This window comes from Salmo salar, chromosome 11, assembly GCF_965601325.2.
Source record: "Salmo salar chromosome 11, fSalSal1, whole genome shotgun sequence".
In the NCBI taxonomy this organism is placed as follows: Eukaryota; Metazoa; Chordata; class Actinopteri; order Salmoniformes; family Salmonidae; genus Salmo; species Salmo salar.
Genome location: NC_138301.1, coordinates 75678099 through 75699425, shown reverse-complemented (window position 1 = coordinate 75699425; position 21327 = coordinate 75678099). Strand labels below are relative to the sequence as shown.

At 42.3% G+C, this 21327-nt stretch overlaps 1 pseudogene; it reads right to left on the bottom strand.

Moving 5' to 3' along the window:
- Positions 1-2750: 2750 nt before the first annotated feature.
- The window catches only part of LOC106562845 (nucleoporin NUP188-like), a 72318-nt pseudogene continuing 53741 nt past the window's right edge, over positions 2751-21327 (bottom strand).

The window sequence follows — 21327 nt, the reverse complement described above, 5'->3', positions numbered from 1 at the left end:
AACAATGCAAATACAACACACTCTGAAGAGTTATTGATTCCCCTGTTTTATACCATTTTCAGTTTTTTAGCTCATACTCTAAGAATTCAGAAGAAATTAAAAGTCCAATGAAAATGTACCATTACAAGTATAAGGCCAACATTTCTAAGTATGCATGACTACTATACTGTATATAGTTTATAACATAAAATACATGTACTGTACTATAGTATGTGTTTACCAAATGTACATATGAACCAATGCTTCCTGATCTAACAACATTTTCCGGAGAAGTAAGCAGGTGAGGTCTGAGCTGTTTAGTAAAGCTGCAGTTTGTAACTTTCTGAGGCAACCCGACCAGTGTCTCACAGCTAGATAAGTGAGTTCAAATGAGTGGATTCGGCTATTTCAACTCCACCCGTTGTCCTGACCGGTGTATACAATCGAGCACAATCTCCATAGACAAACATTGGCAGTAGAATGGCCTAGGATGCCACCTTTCCATCAAGTCAGTTCATAAAATTTCTGCCCGGTCAACTTTATTGTGAAGTGTGAATGTCTAGGAGCAACAACGGCTCAGCCGCGACGTGGTAGGCCACAAAGGCTCACAGAACGGGACCGCCGAGTGTTGAAGCGCGTAAAAATTCTGTCCTCGTTTGCAACACTCACTACCGAGTTACAAACTGCATCTGGAAGCAAAGTCAGCACAATAACTGTTCATCGGGATTTTCATGAAATGGGTTTCCATGGCCGAGCAGCATCAGCGGGAATGGTGTAAAGCTTGCGCCATTGGACTCTGGAGCAGTGGAGATGCATTCTCTACAGTAATGAATCACGCTTCACCATCTGGCAGTCCAACAGACGAATCTGGGTTTGGCTACCTGCCCAAATGCATAGTGCCAACTGTAAAGTTTGGTGGAGGAGGTCTGGGGTTGTATTTCATGGTTCGGGCTCCTCAGTTCCAGTGAAGGGAAATCTTAACGCTACAGCGTACAATAACATCACATCCAAATGGACAGAGCTTTATAGTCTATAGTGGCTTCCTCCCCTTGTCCTTCCCTTCAACTGCACTGATGGGAAATACTTGACAGGGGTTGTACTGCATAGCGAAAGCCAGATGTTCAGATGAAGGAAAGGAGATGAGGAAGCCACTCACTATTGAGATGGACCCCAACTGTCAAGGACATTGCCTTTATAGCACCCCAATTGACTTGCCAGTCATTCTCTCAGGCCCCTCCCCCTTACATGCCTTCTGTAATACTGTCGATCTGCTTTTTGAGTAACCTCACCTTCAGATAAGCAAATAATATTTTGTGAAATTGTACGATGCTTGCCCACCTTCCTATATATTGAGACCTATTTTCGGTACGAAAGTTGTAAAAGGTTATTTTTAAGGGAATATTGTATGTTTTCTTTGCCCTCATGTAAATATGGCACCTACCCCTTAAATATATTTTACAATTTTTATACAATAGACCCATTGTATGAAAAGAGTCTTTCCCCTGATGTTTGACTTGTGGGTTTTCATTTGTAGGTGTCCTGGGCTATGTGAAGACAAAATAATGTTCTACAAAAGGTTATTTATTATCATACATATATAAACAATTTTTGGGACATACAAATCTTGGCAGTTTCTTTGTAATGTATCGGTGCATGATGCACAAAGTCAGAAAATCCAAGCAGATGCAAACAACTTCACAGCAAAAAGAAAATCATAAAGAATATTTTTAAAAGTATAGAAAGCAGAAAAACATCCCTCCATCCAAGCATTATAAGTCAACATTTTGAAAAATAGCAGAGCCCATGTGGCTCAGTTGGTAGAGCATGGTGTTTGCAACGCCAGGGTAGTGGGTTCGATTCCTACAGTGGACCAGTACGGAGAAAAAATGTATGAAATGTATGCATTCACTACTGTAAGTCACTCTGGATAAGAGCGTCTGCTAAATGACTAAAATGTAAATGTAATGTAACTGGGCAGCTCACTTAGTCAAGCTTTAGACTACTACAAGTTGTTTCTAAATGTGGCTTGGTTTCAACTGGGTTGCTTCTATACCATAATGAAGTTCTGAATCTAATCAACTATTTTCAGAAACAGCCTATAAAACTAGGCAAATGGAAAGACGGACAGTCAACGAGAATGACGTTCAATAGCACCAATATTTTATTTACTAGCTATCTAATGGTTCCCTTAAGGCAAATTTCAATTCTCTGCAGGATCTCCTTGTAGAATTTACTTATTTTTGCTGGGCCTTGTAGGCAGCTGTAAAATGTTTTGACCTTAGGCTTAGGTCATTCCCACTGGGGTATAGGCTAGAACTTCAAGTGTGACACATTGTTGAATCTCCATTTCGTATGGGAGTATTTTCTAAACACCCAAATGATTTGGCACAAAGACCGATGCTACAGTACCCTGGCTTAGAATATGACCCAAATGACTGGTTCACCATGTCAGAACATTGTGCTACAGATTCTAATAGTGACTTGATAAAAATGGATTCAAACTGAAGAGAATGAACCGACACTGTTGCACCGTGAAAAGTATCATTCAGCACGTACACATTCAGAAGAGAAAGGTTAAGTGCTACACAGAATCATCATCCACAAGGGTGATTCATCCAAAGTGAATGGTACAGTACTAGTTCAGTATGATAGAGGCACCGTGTCAGTATAGTGAACCTCTTAGCGTGTGAGCAGAATACACCATATGTGTGAGCAGAGTTTTCTCATCAGGAAAACCACCTCACCCTAGTCATAAACTCCACATGGTGGGTCTATCTCTGTACGTGACGTACGAAGGCCTGCACCAGCTGGATGAAAGGCTCCTGACCCTCGTGGCTGGCCTTGGAGCCCGGGGTGGTGGGCTTGGTCTAGGGGAAGTGCAGCAGACCGCTGGCCGGGGACAATGGAGAGCCACGGCGGAAGTTACGGGACAGGCTGGACAGCAGGGTGCTCTGGAGGACAGGGAGAGACCATCAGATATCACATGCATCATAATTATGTCCTGCAACAGATGTATTGAAACATCAACAACAAAAAGTAGGAATTGCAATTTAAGGCTACAACAAACATGACACTACATGACACTAACAGAGCTGAGAAGAACAGAAGGGACTAGAATGTAATGGCAGAAAAGGACAGAAATAAAACTAGACTGGTGGGACTAATGATGCAGGGAGTTTGAACAAGGAGAGAGCCTCACCAGTTCAGAGCTGAGCTCCTGTTTGAGTCTCTGTTTGTCTCTGGGGGCAATGCTCGGGTCCTTCAGACAGCGAACAGCCTGGGACATGAGCACGTAGAAACAGTTCTCCATGGTGAACATCAGCATGGTGAACATCAGCAGAGATCTGGGAGGACAGTCACACATATGAGTTAGAAAGCAGAAATGACCAATATTACCACCAGTGAGAACAACGTTTCAGTGTTCTCTTCTCAGTCTCCTTACTTGAGGGCTTGGGTTTCCTCTGACGAGGTCAGGGAGGCCGGCTCCTTCTTCTTCTCCACCTAAATATGGACATAGCAAAGAACACCGAAAGTCAGAATGTACAGTACAATTTATATTTCCTAATTTGCAAGAAATAAAATACTTACAATGTCAGTACATTGTCCTACAATGTCAGTAAAGCTTATTGACTTGGATTGAACTGAAATGGAACTGAGTTCAGGTGGGCTTTCCCACTTCAGCAATCAAAGAAGGGGTGGTCAACAACGACAAAAATCATGAGAAGTGCTTACCAAGAAAAACTTCCAAAAGGACTAATTCGAGGTAGACAGGAGTTGCTCTTTCTATCTCAAATTAGTCCTTTTGGAAGTTTTTCTTGGTAAGCCCTTTTTTTTATCAGGGGGGGAAAAAACTACCTCTCCCAGCATGCTTAGGGCCACATTGATGGTGGCCAGCAGGGTTCCGAAAGAGGGCGCCACATCAGAGTCAACGCCGGGGTGGTGAAGCTAAGCACAAACAGGGTCCTGTACTCTGCCAGGTCCATACACTAACACACAGTCACGTCCTGACCATAGTAAGATGTTATTTTCTATGGTAGAGTAGGTCAGGGCATGACAGGGGGTGTTTTGTGTTTTTCTATGTTTTCTATTTCTATGTTCTTAGGTTCTAGTTTTTGTATTTCTATGTTGGTTTGTTTGGGATGATCTCCAATTAGAAGCAGCTGGTCCTCGTTGTCTCTAATTGGAGATCATACTTAAGTAGGGGTTTGTCTTCCTGGGTTTTGTGGGTGATTATTTTTGAGTAGTGTTTCTCCTCTGCGTCATGGTTTGTTGTTTTCTGTATTCAGTTTATTTATGTACTGCATAGTTCACAGAGTAAATAAAATGTGGAACGAGACACACGCTGCACTTTGGTCCTCTCCTTTTGACAGCCGTGACACACACACAGAAAGAATATCAGTTGGTTAGTACACATTAATACACCAACATCTCTCGCTAGATCATTTTCCACCAATGGATGTCAATTTGACTCATTTCACTTCTATTGATGGCCAATAAATCCCTTTTGCGCAGCGCATAACTATAAATAAATCAGACCGGAGAGTTTGAGTGATGACCTTTGGACAGAGGATCTCAATCTCTGTGTAAAAAACACATGGTTGAACTTTTAAAAAAAAAGTTAAAGAGACTTAGGCCAATGCATTCCAAGAGCGCCACTTTCTCCTCCATAGCAGTTACTAAGTCATAATTAACGCTTCCACGTTGTGCTGTTTATTTGTGATCGTTTTCAATACCTATGAAGATGTCCAGTGAAAGTAGTGGTGCAAGACCACAGGATTTTTGGAGTCGACTCCGACTCTTGTGGTTGGAGTTGAAAGGAGTCAACTCTTGCTCGACTCCCAAAACACGATGAAACGGATGCGAGCACACCTACACCTCATTATTGCAGAGTCCCAGTGGCGACCTGTCATTCAGGGCAGGTGGGGCAGAGCCTGTTTTATTTTTGCCTGTTTTACGTGTCACATATCAGTTTGCAAACAATGTAAAAAATCAAATCAAATCTTTGAGTCAATAAAGCCGCATACAAATATGGTCTCTTTTTTGCTTTCTTGAGTAAGGTAGCTCCAAAATGTAGATGTTTCAGCCTAGCTCAGTGCTTTCTGTGGTGGTGGGGCAGCCAGTGGAAAATACAGAGCGTAGGGGTTGGTAATCTTCTCTAGTTGCGCCATGATTGGCTCAGTGTTCTGTCACTCATGGGGACACTATGTCACACAAAATCTACAGGGAGAAGTACACATCCAAGAAGGCTCAAGGTCATTGGCAACAGATAAAATGACGTCAAATCACGTTATGTTTACCATATCTTTGATTGGACTGATCATGTCAACATCATACTTTCAAAATCTTAGCTAGCAAGCTAGACAAGCAGTCATCATGAATCATGTCGACAATCTACCGGCAAATTATTTTCAATCCTCATCATATAAAGAGAAATAATTAAGAGAAATTATAGATAAAATGCATCGGTGCTCATCAACCATTGGACATTACACAACAAGTTGGAAACCGTTAATACAACAATGAGTGGTTTGGTAGGAATCAGTGGCTAACTGCAAGTGTTACAAAGCAATCATTAGCCTGCTATTTAGTGGAGTGGATGTGTGGTCCAAGTCTAGGTTTAAGGGTCTCTTTTCCAAGCTTAATAGGATAAACATTCACACCCAACGCCATGGGCCAGAAAAGCTTGAATACATTGGCCATACTGTCAATCCAGCATGACTTCTGTCGCGTTCAAAACAACTGGAAACTCGGAACTGGGAAATCTCAGACTTCAGTAAGTTCAAGACAACTGCGAATTCTGAAAAAAAACAAGCTCTGACTGGGAAAATACATTTTGAACGGTCATCCAACTCGGAAATTGTTCCTCTTTCTAGAACTCCGACCTGAAGATCATTGACGACATGATTCCACCTTGTTTTTTTCCTCGAGTTTCCAGGTGTCTTGAAAGCACCATAAATCCAGAGAATAGTAGACTTTGATGACAAAGAGTTTGATGACAAAATTTGGACCACAAGGACCGACATGCCACCTTCCTGTTCAAGTGAGCACAGCACAACAAGGTGAGTCCAAGAATCTATTGTATGCTGCTGCATATATTATGTAATATGCCAGGGAGATATGTATACTGTAGCTATGAAAGTTTTACTAAGTGTATGTTATGTAGTAAGCTGTAAGTAGGCCATGTGCCTCACCCTAATAATTTGGTCCCTTTCCCCCTCATAACTTAGCCTACTGTTCTGGCTTGGTGGTGCACATGTAGCCTATTTGAGAAAAATCTAATCACTGAATATTGAAAGAGCTTTCATTGTCTGCTTATATGCCCCTTTTATTTCTCCTATGGTTCTGACTTTGTGTACAGGGAGAATACTATAAGAATGGCCCATGTTCTGAATTCTGTTGCTGTACATTTCAAAAGTGCTGAACAAACAGTTATATTGACTACGTGCGTCCTGGCTCGGTCATGTCTGGCAAAGATCCTAGAATCTATAGTCAACAAAAAGTTACAATCTTTTCTTTCTGCTAACAGTATTCTTAGCACCAATCAATATGGTTTTAGATCTAAACACAGTACCACATCGGCCACTATGCTTGTTGTAAATTATATTGCAAATGCCTTAGATGATAGAAAGCACTGTGCTGCGTTGTTTGTAGATTTGTCAAAAGCTTTTGACACTGTAGACCATGCTACCCTTTTGAGTAAGCTATCATCTATAGGACTGGGAAAAGATGCCTGCCGATGGTTTTATGACTATCTTAACCTGTTGGTCGTAGGGGGCAGTATTGACACGGCCGGATAAAAAACGTACCCGATTTAATCTGGTTACTACTCCTGCCCAGTAACTAGAATATGCATATAATTGTTGGCTTTGGATAGAAAACACCCTAAAGTTTCTAAAACTGTTTGAATGGTGTCTGTGAGTATAACAGAACTCATATGGCAGGCAAAAACCTGAGAAGATTCCTTACAGGAAGTGGCCTCTCTGACAAGATCTTGTTCTTCTTGTCTCTGTTTATTGAAGACTGAGGATCTTTGCTGTAACGTGCCACTTCCTACGGCTCCCATAGGCTCTCAGAGCCCGGGAAAAAGCTGAATGATATCGAGGCAGCCCCAGGCTGAAACACATTATCGCTTTTGGCAAGTGGCCGATCAGAGGACAATGGGCTTAGGCGCGTGCACGAGTCGACTCCATGCTTTATTTTCTTTCGTCTTTTTACCTAAACGCAGATTCCCGGTCGGAATATTATCGCTTTTTTACGAGAAAAATTGCATAAAAATTGATTTTAAACAGCGGTTGACATGCTTCGAAGTACGGTAATGAAATATTTAGAATTTTTTTGTCACGAAATGCGTCGTGCGCGTGACCCTTATTTACACTTCGGATAGTGTCTTGAACGCACGAACAAAACGCCGCTATTTGGATATAACAATGGATTATTTGGGACCAAACCAACATTTGTTTTTGAAGTAGAAGTCCTGGGAGTGCATTCTGACGAAGAACACCAAAGGTAATAGCATTTTTGTTATAGTAAATCTGACTTTGGTGAGTGCTAAACTTGCTGGGTGTCTAAATAGCTAGCCCTGTGATGCCGGGCTATCTACTTAGAATATTGCAAAATGTGCTTTCACCGAAAAGCTATTTTAAAATCGGACATATCGAGTGCATAGAGGAGTTCTGTATCTATAATTCTTAAAATAATTGTTATGCTTTTTGTGAACGTTTATCGTGAGTAATTTAGTACATTTTTTGTAAATTCACCGGAAGTTTGCGGGGGGTATGCTAGTTCTGAACGTCACATGCTAATGTAAAAAGCTGGTTTTTGATATAAATATGAACTTGATTGAACAAAACATGCATGTATTGTATAACATAATGTCCTAGGTGTGTCATCTGATGAAGATCATCAAAGGTTAGTGCTGCATTTAGCTGTCTTCTGGGTTCTTGTGACATTATATGCTAGCTTGAAAAATGGGTGTCTGATTATTTCTGGCTGGGTACTCTGCTGACATAATCTAATGTTTTGCTTTCGTTGTAAAGCCTTTTTGAAATCGGACAGTGTGGTTAGATTAACGAGAGTCTTGTCTTTAAAATGGTGTAAAATAGTCATATGTTTGAGAAATTGAAGTAATAGCATTTCTAAGGTATTTGAATAACGCGCCACAGGATTCCACTGGCTGTTACGTAGGTGGGACGATTTCGTCCCGCCGACCCTAGAGAGGTTAAAGATAGAACTCAGGCCGTCATGGTCAAGTCTGACCCCTTACAGTTACTTAAAGGGGTCCCTCAGGGTTCAATAATTGGCCCACTATTGTTCTCACTTTATATAAACAACATTGGTGATGATGTCAGATATTGTAAATTCCATTTATATGCAGATGACACAGTGATGTACTCTATTGCTCCAACAGCGGACCAAGCTTTAATGCAGTTGGAGTCAGACCTACAGGGGTCTCTTTTACAGCTTAAACTTGTTTTAAACGCTAAGAAAACAAATGTCATGTTTTTTTCTAGGTCTAAACTCTCAGTTAGAAACACTTTTGGAATCACTAGCTTGGATGGTACTCAAATCAAACAGGTCTCTGCATATACATATTTAGGGGTATGGTTAGATGATAAGCTTTCTTTTAAAAAACATGTTACTGAATTGGGGAAAAAGCTCAAATTCAAGATAGGGTTCCTTTACAGAAACAGGGCTTGTCTGTCCTCCGTAAATAGAAAACAAATTGTGCAGGCTACTTTTATGTCCGTTTTAGATTATGGTGATATTATCTATATGCATGCATAGGCAAACACATTAAAACCACTGGATGCTATTTACCATTGTGCACTCAGGTTTATCACAGGTGATAGTTACAAAACTCATCACTGTATCTTATATCAACATGTGGGTTGGGCCTCTCTATCTGTGAGGCGAGAGCAAAATGTCTTAATCGAAATTACGGATTGCCTCTTGTCCGCTTGTCATCCCCTTATGCCATAGTTTGTACATCTCAACCACATTTGTTTAAGCAAGTCAGCCATGTCTCTTTAAAAGGCAGTAAATGAGGCTGAAACGGTTTCGTTGAAAGCCAGGTGTAGCAGTGGTAAGGATTCACTCCATTGTTCTGAAAAGAAAGCGCTGCTTTTGGGACAGCTTAATGTAGGCCCTAACTGTTTGTGGGCACCGTTTGGCACCGTTATAGTGCAATTCATGTATTATTTAGTGTTGTGTTGAGACTTTGCTAGCATGCATACAAAAAATGTGTTTGCCCCACCAACATTTACATGTTAAAATTGCCACTGCTGAGTCCTACTAGGAAGACTACATTTGCGTTCAAGAGGACTGACATGAGCGTGCTGCTGCCCATTTGCTCATCAATTCAGCCTATAAAAGGCCTATTTTGTTTGAATATAAAAGGTGATGTGTAGGAACTAGAATATTTCAGTGATGTTTCTGCTGTGTGTAGCCTTGACGGATCCCATGGGTTGATGCGGCGCACTACACACCGATAAGCCTATTATTTGCCATGTTATAGCCCTATTCGGGCTGGTATTACTAGAGATGTTGGTTTTGTAATTATTATCCAAGCATATGCATTATTCCTGAGGACGATTCACACAGGATTAGTTTTTCCAAACAGCCCCCTGTAAATCGTATTTTTTTTCTTCAAATTTAATTGAATCATGATGAAAGGATGTTAGATGTTTTTATTGTAGGCGTGAAGATATTTCAACATCATGTCTAGACGACAATAAGCTACACTGATAACTCGTGCTTGGCTGCCAAATTTATAGGTCTCCCCATAATATTTAAATTGATTAAGTGTGATCATAACCCAGTGACGTGTATTCATGGACGCCAAGAGAAGCCAGGCATCCCCCCAAAAATGTAACAAAACTAAATTAAAGAAATATACAATAATTTATCTTTTGTCTCTGTGTTTCATAATTTTCCTTCAATTCGCAAGAGGCTGAACTTATCTCACAGGAGAAAGCATCCGAGAGAGCGAAACACCAGCACCTCTGTCTCTCTACGTGTATGCCATCTATCGGACACGGTCTGGTCCAAACAAGTATGACATTGTTGCCGCCCGTAGCATTGAAGGCAAGGGAAGTCAGCGAGCATTTTGCTTCCCTTGACAAAAGAAATACATTTTTTTTGCCAATCAGCGTTGCGCTAAACTGTGCAAGCTCAACCGTGAATGGTCTTGGCGGGGTCGCCTCATCACTGTTGACATCGAGACTGGTATTTTGCGGGCACTGTTTAATTAAGCTGCCAGTTGAGGACTTGTGAGGCATCTGTTTCTCAAACTAGACACTAATGTACTTGCCCTCTTGCTCAGTTATGCTCCCACTCCTCTTTATATTCTGGTTAGAGCCAGTTTGTGCTGTTCTGTGAAGGGAGTAGAACACAACTTTGTACGAGATCTTCAGTTTCTTGGATATTTCTCGCATGGAATAGCCTTCATTTCTCAGAACAAGGATAGACTGATGAGTTTCAGAAGAAAGGTCTTTGTTTCTGGCCATTTTGAGCCTGTAATCGAACCCACAAATGCTGATGCTCCAGATACTCAACTAGTCTAAAGAAGGCCAGTTTTATTGCTTCTTTAATCAAAACAGTTTTCAGCTGTGCTAACATAATTGCAAAAGGGTTTACTAATGATCAATTAGCCTTTTAAAATTATAAACTTGGATTAGCTAACACAACGTGCCATTGGAACACAGAAGTGATGGTTGGTCTCTGTACGCCTATGTAGATATTCCATAAATAAGAAAAAAAGCCGTTTCCAGCTGCAATAGTCATTTACAACAACAATGTCTACACTGTATTTCTGATCAATTTGATGTTATTTTAATGGACAAAAAATTTACTTAAAAAACAAAAAACAAGGACATTTCTAAGTGACCCCAAACTTTTGAACGGTAGTGCACATTATCAAGCATTTCACATGTTATCCAGATACTGACTGTTACCACTTGGTGGTCTATAGCTGCTTCCCACCAGAATGGTCTTTAGGTGAGGCAGATGAACCTGTTGCCATATTACTTCAACAGTATTTAACATGAGATCCTCTCTAAGCTTTACAGGAATGTGGTTCTGAATATAAAAACAGCCACACCTCCACCTTTGGCATTTCTATAGATCTTATAACCATGTATTGCCACCACTATCAAAGTTACTATCCAAGTGAGTTTCAGAGGTTGTCAGAATATGAATGGAATCTGTTACTAGCAAATTATTGATTTCATGAACCTTGTTTCTTATTAAGCTACATATGTTAACGTGGGCTATTTAAGAAAAACATCTGGGATGCTGATAAGAGAATTATCTAATAAAGGTAAATTAATCAATAATCCATTATGAATTAGTAGTTATGTAGCATGGATAATGAATAATCAATGTACTGAACGTTAGTCTCATAAAGGTCTAGTAGAGGCTGGAGAGGGAGAGAAATGTGTGTGTGTATTTCGTGGCCCCAAAGGAGCAGTAGACGTATACATGTGTGAGATACCGGGAGGAGCCTTCAAGGTTCTCCTAATCTATAGGGAATGGAACAGGCAGTGCTGGAACAGTGGTGGGAGGTCAAGGAATAGATACTGTTCACCTACTGTTTGTGCGTATGTGTGTGCATAGGTTATCTACTGTTTGTGTGGAGGTGTGTGCGTAAGCGGAGAGAGGGGATAAAATTAACATCTTTGTGCATGTTGGGCAGAACGTTCTCTGAATAAAGCCGTATGAACCTTTTGCAGAAAGCTGAGTCCTTGCCTAATTATTAACCCATTGTCTTACAAACCCTGGGGATTAGTCAAGGCTTATTGATTGTTAATTATTATCATTAGGTTATAAAATTCCTTTGACAGATGCTTGATTGTTTTTCTTACTTTACTGGGAAGCTTAGTAGAGGTAGACCTGCTTGGGTTATTTATGTTAGTGCAGGGTGAGCTGTACGCAGTGGACTTCCTGCTAGGGCACACCGACTCAGTGCTAACAGTATAACTCTGGTTCATATGTATATGACTACTGCATACAATAGCTGTAGGATCAGCAGAGGCATTCAGGGCAGTAAGAGGGACGTATATTTGGTTACTTACATTGTGTCTTCCAATGCCCCTGGGATAATGTACATTTGCTGAAGCATTATGACAGCTCAGCGACACAATGGTAGGGATTAAATGAGCTGGACTTGGGTCATTGATAAGTCATTTTTTAATGTGATATTTCTTACATTGTTACCCCAGGTAATCTTAGGTTTTATTACATACAGTCGAGAGGAACTATTGGATATAAGAGCAACGTCAACTCACCAACATTACGACCAGGAATATGACTTTCCCGAAGTGGATCCTCTGTTTTGCCCACCACCCAGGACAATGGATCGGATCCCAGCCGGCGATCCAAAACAACGATGCCGTAGAAGGGGCAGACGGAGCGGTCTTCTGGTCAGGCTCCGTGGACGGGCACATCGTGCACTGCTCCCGAGCATACTACTCGCCAATGTCCAGTCTCTTGACAACAAGGGAGACGAAATCCGTGCAAGGGTAGCGTTCCAGAGACACATCAGAGACTGTAACGTTCTTTGTTTCACGGAAACATGGCTCACTCGAGACACACTATCGGAGTCGGTACAGCCAGCTGGTTTCTTCACGCATCGCGCCGACAGAAACAAGCATCTTTCTGTAAAGAAGAAGGGCGGGGGTGTATGCCTTATGATTAACGAGACATGGTGTGATCATAACAACATACAGGAACACAAGTCCTTCTGTTCACCTGACTTAGAATTCCTCACAATCAAATGCCGACCGCATTATCTACCTAGAGAATTGTCTTTGATTATAATCACAGCCGCATATATCCCCCCCCCCCCCCCCCCCCCCCCCCCAAGCAGACACATCGATGGCCCTGAACAAACTTCATTTGACTCTATGTAAACTGGAAAACACATATCCTGAGGCTGCATTTATTGTAGCTGGGGAGTTTAACAAGGCACCCTAAATTCTATCAGCATATCGTTTGCGCTACCAGGGCTGGCAAAACCCTAGATTATTGTTATTCTAACTTTCGCGATGCATATAAGGCCTTCCCCCGCCCTCCTTTCGGAAAAGCTGACCACGACTCCATTTTGTTGCTTCCAGCCTATAGACAGAAACTAAAACAGGAAGCTCCCGCGCTCAGGTCTGTTCAACGCTGGTCCGACCAATTGGATTCCATGCTTCAAGATTGCTTCGATCACGTGGACTGGGATATGTTCCGCATTGCGGCGAACAACAACATTGATGAATACGCTGATTCGGTGAGCGGGTTTATTTGCAAGTGCATCAGCGATGTCGTACCCACAGCGTCTATTAAAACATTCCCAAACCAGAAACCGTGGATTGATGGCAGCATTCGCGCAAAACTGAAAGCTCGAACCGCTGCTTTTAATCAGGGCAAGGTGACCGGAAACATGACCAAATACAAACAGTGTAGCTATTCCCTCCGCAAGGCAATCAAACAAGCTAAGCATCAGTATAGAGACAAAGTAGAGTTGCAATTCAACGGCTCAGACACGAGAGGTATGTGGCAGGGTCTACAGTCAATCACGGACTATAAAAGGAAAACCAGCCCCGTCGCGGACCAGGATGCCTTCCTCCCAGACAGACTAAACAACTTCTTTGCTCGCTTTGAGGACAATACAGTGCCACTGACACGGCTCACTACCAAAACCTGCGGGCTCTTCTTCACTGCAGCCGACGTGAGCAAAACATTTAAACGTGTCAACCCTCGCAAGGCTGCAGGCCCAGACGGCATCCCCAGCCACGTCCTCAGAGCATGCGCAGACCAGCTGGCTGGTGTGTTTTACGGACGTATTCAATCAATCCTTATCCCAGTCTGCTGTCCCCACATGCTTCAAGAGGTAACTGAGCTAAATGACTACCACTCGCAGCACTCACTTCCGTCATCATGAAGTGCTTTGAGAGACTATTCAAGGATCATATCACCTCCACCCTACCTGACACCCTAGACCCACTCCATTTGCTTACCGCCCCAATAGGTCCACAGATGACGCAATCACAATCACGCTGCCCTAACCCATCTGGACAAGAGGAATACCTATGTGAGAATGCTGTTCATCGACTACAGCTCAGCATTTAACACCATAATACCCTCCAAACTCTTCATTAAGCTCGAGACCCTGGGTCTCGACCCCGCCCTGTGCAACTGGGTCCTGGACTTCCTGAGGGGCCGCCCCCAGGTGCTGAGGGTAGGTAACAACATCTTCACCCCGCTGATCCTCAACACTGGGGCCCCACAAGGGTGCGTTCTCAGCCCTCTCCTGCACTCCCTGTTCACCCACGACTACGTGGCCATGCACGCCTCCAACTCAAATCATTAACCTCTCTAGGGAAGGTGGGACGAAATCATCCCACCTACGTAACAGCCAGTGGAATCCTGTGGCGCGTTATTCAAATACCTTAGAAATGCTATTACTTCAATTTCTCAAACATATGACTATTTTACACCATTTTAAAGACAAGACTCTCGTTAATCTAACCACACTGTCCGATTTCAAAAAGGCTTTACAACGAAAACAAAACATTAGATTATGTCAGCAGAGTACCCAGCCAGAAATAATCAGACACCCATTTTTCAAGCTAGCATATAATGTCACATAAACCCAAACCACAGCTAAATGCAGCACTAACCTTTGATGATCTTCATCAGATGACACACCTAGGACATTATGTTATACAATACATGCATGTTTTGTTCAATCAAGTTCATATTTATATCAAAAACCAGCTTTTTACATTAGCATGTGACGTTCAGAACTAGCATACCCCCCGCAAACTTCCGGTGAATTTACAAAAAAGATAACAATTATGTTAAGAATTATAGATAGAGAACTCCTCTATGCACTCGCTATGTCCGATTTTAAAATAGCTTTTCGGTGAAAGCACATTTTGCAATATTCTAAGTAGATAGCCCGGCATCACAGGGCTAGCTATTTAGACACCCACCAAGTTTAGCCCTCACCAAAGTCAGATTTACTATAAGAAAAATGTTATTACCTTTGCTGTTCTTCGTCAGAATGCACTCACAGGACTTCTACTTCAATAACAAATGTTGGTTTGGTTCAAAATAATCCATAGTTATGTTCAAATATCCTCTGTTTTGTTCGTGTGTTCAAGACACTATCCGAAGTGTAAAGAAGGGTGACGCACACGACGTGTTTCGTGACAAAAAAAATCTAAATATTCCATTACCATACTTCGAAGCATGTCAACCGCTGTTTAAAATCAATTTTTATGCCATTTTTCTCGTAAAAAAGCGATAATATTCCGACCGGGAAAGCGTGTTTACGTTCAAACAGAGAGAAAATAAAAACATGGGGTCACCTCGTGCACGCGCCTCAGTCTCATTGTCCTCTGATAGACCACTTACCAAAGGCGCTAATGTTTTTCAGCCAGGGGCTGGAATTACATCATTCAGCTTTTTCCCGGGTTCTGAGAGCCTATGGGAGCCGTAGGAAGTGTCACGTTACAGCAAAGATCCTCAGTTTTCAATAAAGAGAGTCAAGAAGAACAAGAACTTGTCAGACAGGCCACTTCCTGTAAGGAATCTTCTCAGGTTTTTGCCTGCCATATGAGTTCTGTTATACTCACAGACACCATTCAAACAGTTTTAGAAACTTTAGGGTGTTTTCGATCCAAAGCCAATAATTATATGCATATTCTAGTTTCTGGGCAGTAGTAATAACCAGATTAAATCGGGTACGTTTTTTATCCGGCCGTGTAAATACTGCCCCCTAGCCCTAACAGGTTAAGTTTGCAGGCAACACTACAGTGGTAGGCTTGATTACCAACAATGACGAGAAGGCCTACAGGGAGGAGGTGAGGGCCCTCGGAGTGTGGTGTCAGGAAAATAACCTCACACTCAACGTCAACGAAACAAAGGAGATGATCGTGGACTTCAGGAAACAGCAGAGGGAGCAGCCCCCTGTCCACATCGACGGTAGAGGTCGACCGATTTATGATTTTTCAACGCCGATACCGATACCAATTATTGGAGGACCAAAAAAGCCGGTACCGATTAATCGGACAATTTTTTTTTTATTTTTTATTTGTTATAATGACAATTACAACAATACTGAATGAACACTTATTTTAACTTAATATAATACATCAATAAAATCAATTTAGCCTCAAATAAATAATGAAACATGTTCAATTTGGTTTAAATAATGCAAAAACAAAGTGTTGGAGAAGAAAGTAAAAGTGCAATATGTGCCATGTAAAAAAGCTAACGTTTAAGTTCCTTGCTCAGAACATGAGAACATATGAAAGCTGGTGGTTCCTTTTAACTTGAGTCTTCAATATTCCCAGCTAAGAAGTTTTAGGTTGTAGTTATTATAGGAATGATAGGACTATTTCTCTCTATACGATTTGTATTTCATATACCTTTGACTATTGGATGTTCTTATAGGCACTTTAGTATTGCCAGTGTAACAGTATAGCTTCCGTCCCTCTCCTCGCTCCTACTTGGGCTTGAACCAGGAACACATCAACAACAGCCACCCTCGAAGCAGCGTTACCCATGTAGAACAAGGGGAAAAACTACTCCAAGTCTTAGAGCGAGTGACGTTTGAAATGCTATTAGCGCGCACCCGGCTAACTAGCTAGCCATTTCACATCGGTTACACCAGCCTAATCTTGGGTGTTGACAGGCTTGACATCATAAACAGCGCAATGCATTGCGAAGGGCTGCTGGCAAACGCACGAAAGTGCTGTTTGAATGAACGCTTACGAGCCTGCTGCTGCCTACCATCGCTCAGTCAGACTGCTCTATCAAATCATAGACTTAATTATAACATAATAACACACAGAAATACCAGCCTTAGGTCATTAATATGGTCGAATCCGGAAACTATCATCTCGAAAACAAAACGTTTTTCCTGTCAGTGTAATACGGAACCATTCTGAATTTTATCTAATGGGTGGCATCCCTAAATCTAAATATTCCTGTTACATTGCACAACCTTCAATGTTATGTCATAATTACGTAAAATTCGGACAAATTAGTTCGCAACGAGCTAGGCGGCCCAAACTGTTGCATATACCCTGACTCTGCGTGCAATGAACGCAAAATGACACAATTTCACCTGGTTAATATTGCCTGCTAACCTGGATTTCTTTTAGCTAAATATGCAGGTTTAAAAATATATACTTCTGCGTATTGATTTTAAGAAAGGCATTGATGTTTATGGTTAGGTACAGTCGTGCAACGATTGTGCTTTTTTCGCAAATACGGTTTTGTTAAATCATCCCCCGTTTGGTGAAGTCGGCTGTCTTTGTTAGGAAGAAATAGTCTTCACAGTTCACAACGAGCCAGGCGGCCCAAACTGCTGCATATACCCTGACTCTGTTTGCAAGAGAAGTGACACATTTTCCCTAGTTAAAAGAAATTCATGTTAGCAGGCAATATTAACTAAATATGCAGGTTTAAAAATATATACTTGTGTATTGATTTTAAGAAAGCCATTGATGTTTATGGTTGGAGCAACGTGTACCTAAGCGATTATATGCAACGCAGGACAGGCTAGATAAACTAGTAATATTATCAACCATGTGTAGTTAACTAGTGATTATGATTGATTGATTGATTGATTGTTTTTTACAAGATAAGTTTAATGCTAGCTAGCAACTTACCTTGGCTTCTTACTGCATTCACTAACAGGCAGGCTCCTCGTGGAGTGCAATGTAAAGCAGGTGGTTAGAGCGTTGGACTAGTTAACCGTAAGGTTGCAAGATTGAATCCCCGAGCTGACAAGGTACAAATCTGTCGTTCTGACACCTGAAAAAGGCAGTTAACCCACCGTTCCTAGGCCGTCATTGAAAATAAGAATGTGTTCTTAACTGACTTGCCTAGTTAATTAAATAAAGGTCTAACATTTTTTTTTTTAAATCGGCGTCCAAAAATACCGGTTTTCCGATTGTTATGAAAACTTGAAATCTGCCCTAATTAATCGTCCATTCCGATTAATTGGTCGACCTCTACATTTACATCATTTAGCAGACGCTCTTATCCAAAGCGACTGCATACCTTTCATACATTTTTTTCTCCGTACAGGTCCCCCGTGGGAATCGAACCCACAACCCTGACATTGCAAACACCATGCTCTACCAACTGAGTCACACGGGACAGTAGTGGAGAGGGTAGAAAGTTTTAAGTTCCTTGGCGTACACATCACGGACAAACTGAAATGGTCCAACCACACAGACAGCGTGGTGAAGAAGGCGCAGTAGCTCCTCTTCAACCTCAGGAGGCTGAAGAAATTTGGCTTGTCACCAAAAACACTCACAAACTTTAACAGATGCATAATCGAGAGCATCCTGCCGGGCCGTATCACCGCCTGGTACGGCAACTGCTCCGCCCATAACCGTAAGGCTCTCCAGAGGGTAGTGAGGTCTGCACAACGCATCACCGGGGGCAAACTACCTGCCCTCCAGGACATCTACACCACCCAATGTCACAGGAAGGTGCTTGGTCAAAATGTTCATTCTTAATTAAGTGTAATAATCCTTTCTGCATCAAGTTCAAAATATTTTTCACAAATGAAGGTATCCATCGGAACTTTCCCCGTGACAACTAAGAACATGTCGCAGATTATACACTTAAAAGCACACGAGTCCCCAGCAGATTCAAATAGTTTTCACTGCTGAGTCCAAGGGAACAAACATTTCCTGGCTCTGCTACGCACCGACAGGGCTGCGTATTAGCGTTTTGTGTAGCCTCTCAGAGCTGTATCGGGCATGTCCCCAGTGTCACATCTTTCACCGCAGTCCCGCTTCTGTACTGGTTTGAAATTAGTTTTGCTGTTATTTTCGGTTCTCTTAATTTTCTCACGTGGAAAAAATTACGACAAAAATAAATGTGTTTCACATATATCTAGCGATGCCTAACTTACGCTAGGCTAACTGTATTGACCTTTCCTCGCATTTCCTTTGGAAACTTGAAATTCATAGCTGCTGTTACGCTGTGCTTTGTTCAGCAAGTCTAACTGGTGCCAAATCCGACCATAGAAATGCATCCCTGTTCAAAGTGGTAGACCATTTCGTCAACATGAAAGACAGGATGTCATTGGCGTTTCTCTACAAGTAGGGTGAGTCAACATGTTTTTTTTACTTGCACGATAGCACGATTTTCCCCCTGCACCGCTACTGTCAATCATTATCTTAACAGTTCATGGTAGACATCATTCCTAATAACAATGCACCCCATGCTGCTGATTTGAGCTGCTGAACCGTATTTGCACTTGACTGTGTTTATGGATGAGAAAGTGAATTTGCCATTTCCAAAAGGTTTAGGAGGGATACTGCTTTGCTATCCATTGCCTAGGACAGGGCTCTCCTACCCTGTTCGTGGAGAGCTACCATCATGTAAGTTGTTATTCCAAATCTAGCGCGTCCGATTCAATAATTAGCTGGTTGAATGAGGTTAGTTACAACTGGGGTTGGAGCGAAAACCTACAGGAAGGTAGCTCTCAAGGAACATGGTTGGAGAGCCCTGACCTAGGACATCAACAGCCAGCTTGGGTTTAATTAAATAACCTATAGGCACAATACTTTTTATTGCACATTTAGTCCTAATCAAACTGATGCATTTGGCGATGTTGAGATTCAATTCACTGACACTATGAAGAATAGCTTAACCATACTCATTGTTAGCCTAATATATACTTTGTATCTAGCACTGCCTCGTAAATTAACCAAAAGTATATTAAATGACCAAGATATACCCTATACACACAGTTCTGACTGTCTGTCTGCCCCGATCGCCTCTCTCTCCCTCAGGTTGCCCTAGCTGGCTCCTCTTTTCACTTTGCTATGGTCTTCGGTCTGTTTTTGTAGAATAGCTCAGCCTACTCATTGATAGCCCCTACTTTACTGAGCTTGCGCGAGACATGCCAAGCCAGGAAATTGCGAAATACAGCATTGCAATAGCCTACATCTTTTGATTACGGATGGCTGTGCCCCTCCCATCTCTCCCTTTGCTGTGAAAGATGCGATAGCTTCTGTTCTCGAAGTAGACTACGGCAAATATCTCCGTTATCTCCGCTGCAAAAATACTTAATCATAGGAGTCGATTTCGAAAGGAATCGAAGCTTGACAACCATAAATGCCAGTCAACACCTAGAGTCGATGGCAAGGAGTTGATTCTTTTGGCGTCGACTCCCCACCACTAAGTTAAAGCAGATATGCAATTTGTTGACACTACAACACAGTAAAGACTTGGATACACAATATCCCGAATGCTAATTCGATGCTCTGTTTTGCTTGTTTACAGCTGGTCATTTCGAAGGGAACTGTTTAAGGCGGTCTTGTATTGTTATATCACCAACATTTCAAGAATAACTTTCTAAAGGGGTGCTAATATGGTCAGCCGTTCTAAAACCTGGCTTAACTCTCGATATACACTGAAAATACAAAAGTATGTTGACACTCCTTTAAAATTAGTGGATTCGGCTATTTCAGCCACACCCGTTTTTGACCGGTGTATAAAGTCAAGCAAACAGCCATACAATTTCCATAAACAAACATATGCAGTAGAATGGCCTTATTGAACAGCTCAGTGTCTTTCAATGTGGCACCATCATAGGATGCCACCTTTCCAACAAGTCAGTTTGCCAAATTTCTGCCCTGCTATACTGCATCGCAGTGCTTGAGGCGTCACTACAGCCCCGGGTTGGATCCCGGGCTGTGTTACAGCCAGCCTTGACCAGGAGACCCATGAGGCGGTGCACAATTGGCCCAGCGTCGTCCGGGTTAAGGAAGGGTTTGGCCGGCCGGGATTTCTTTGTTACATCGCGATCTAGAGACTCCTTGTGGCGGGCCGGGCGCCTGCAAGCTGCCTCAGTTGCCAGCTGGACGGTGTTTCCTCCGACACATTGGTGAGGCTGGCTCCCGTGTTAAGCGAGCAGTGTGTCAAGAAGCAGTACGGCTTGTCAGGGTCGTGTTTCGGAGGACGCATGGATCTCGACCTTCGCCTCTCCCGAATCCGTAAGGGAGTTGCAGCGATGAGACTACCAATTGGATATCCCGAAATTGGGGAGAAAGATCTGCCCTGCTAGAGCTGCCCCGGTCAACGTTAAGTGCTGTTATTGTGAAGTAGAAATGTCGAGGAGCAACAATGGCTCAGCCGTTAAGTGGTATGCCACACAAGCTCACAGGACCGGACTGCCGAGTGCTGAAGCGCGTAAAAATTGTCTGTCCTCGGTTGCAACACTCACTACAGAGTTCCAAACTGCCCCTGGAAGCAACATCAGCACAAGAACTGTTCGTCGGGAACTTCATGAAATGGGTTTTCATGGCTGCTGCTCAGCCATGAAAA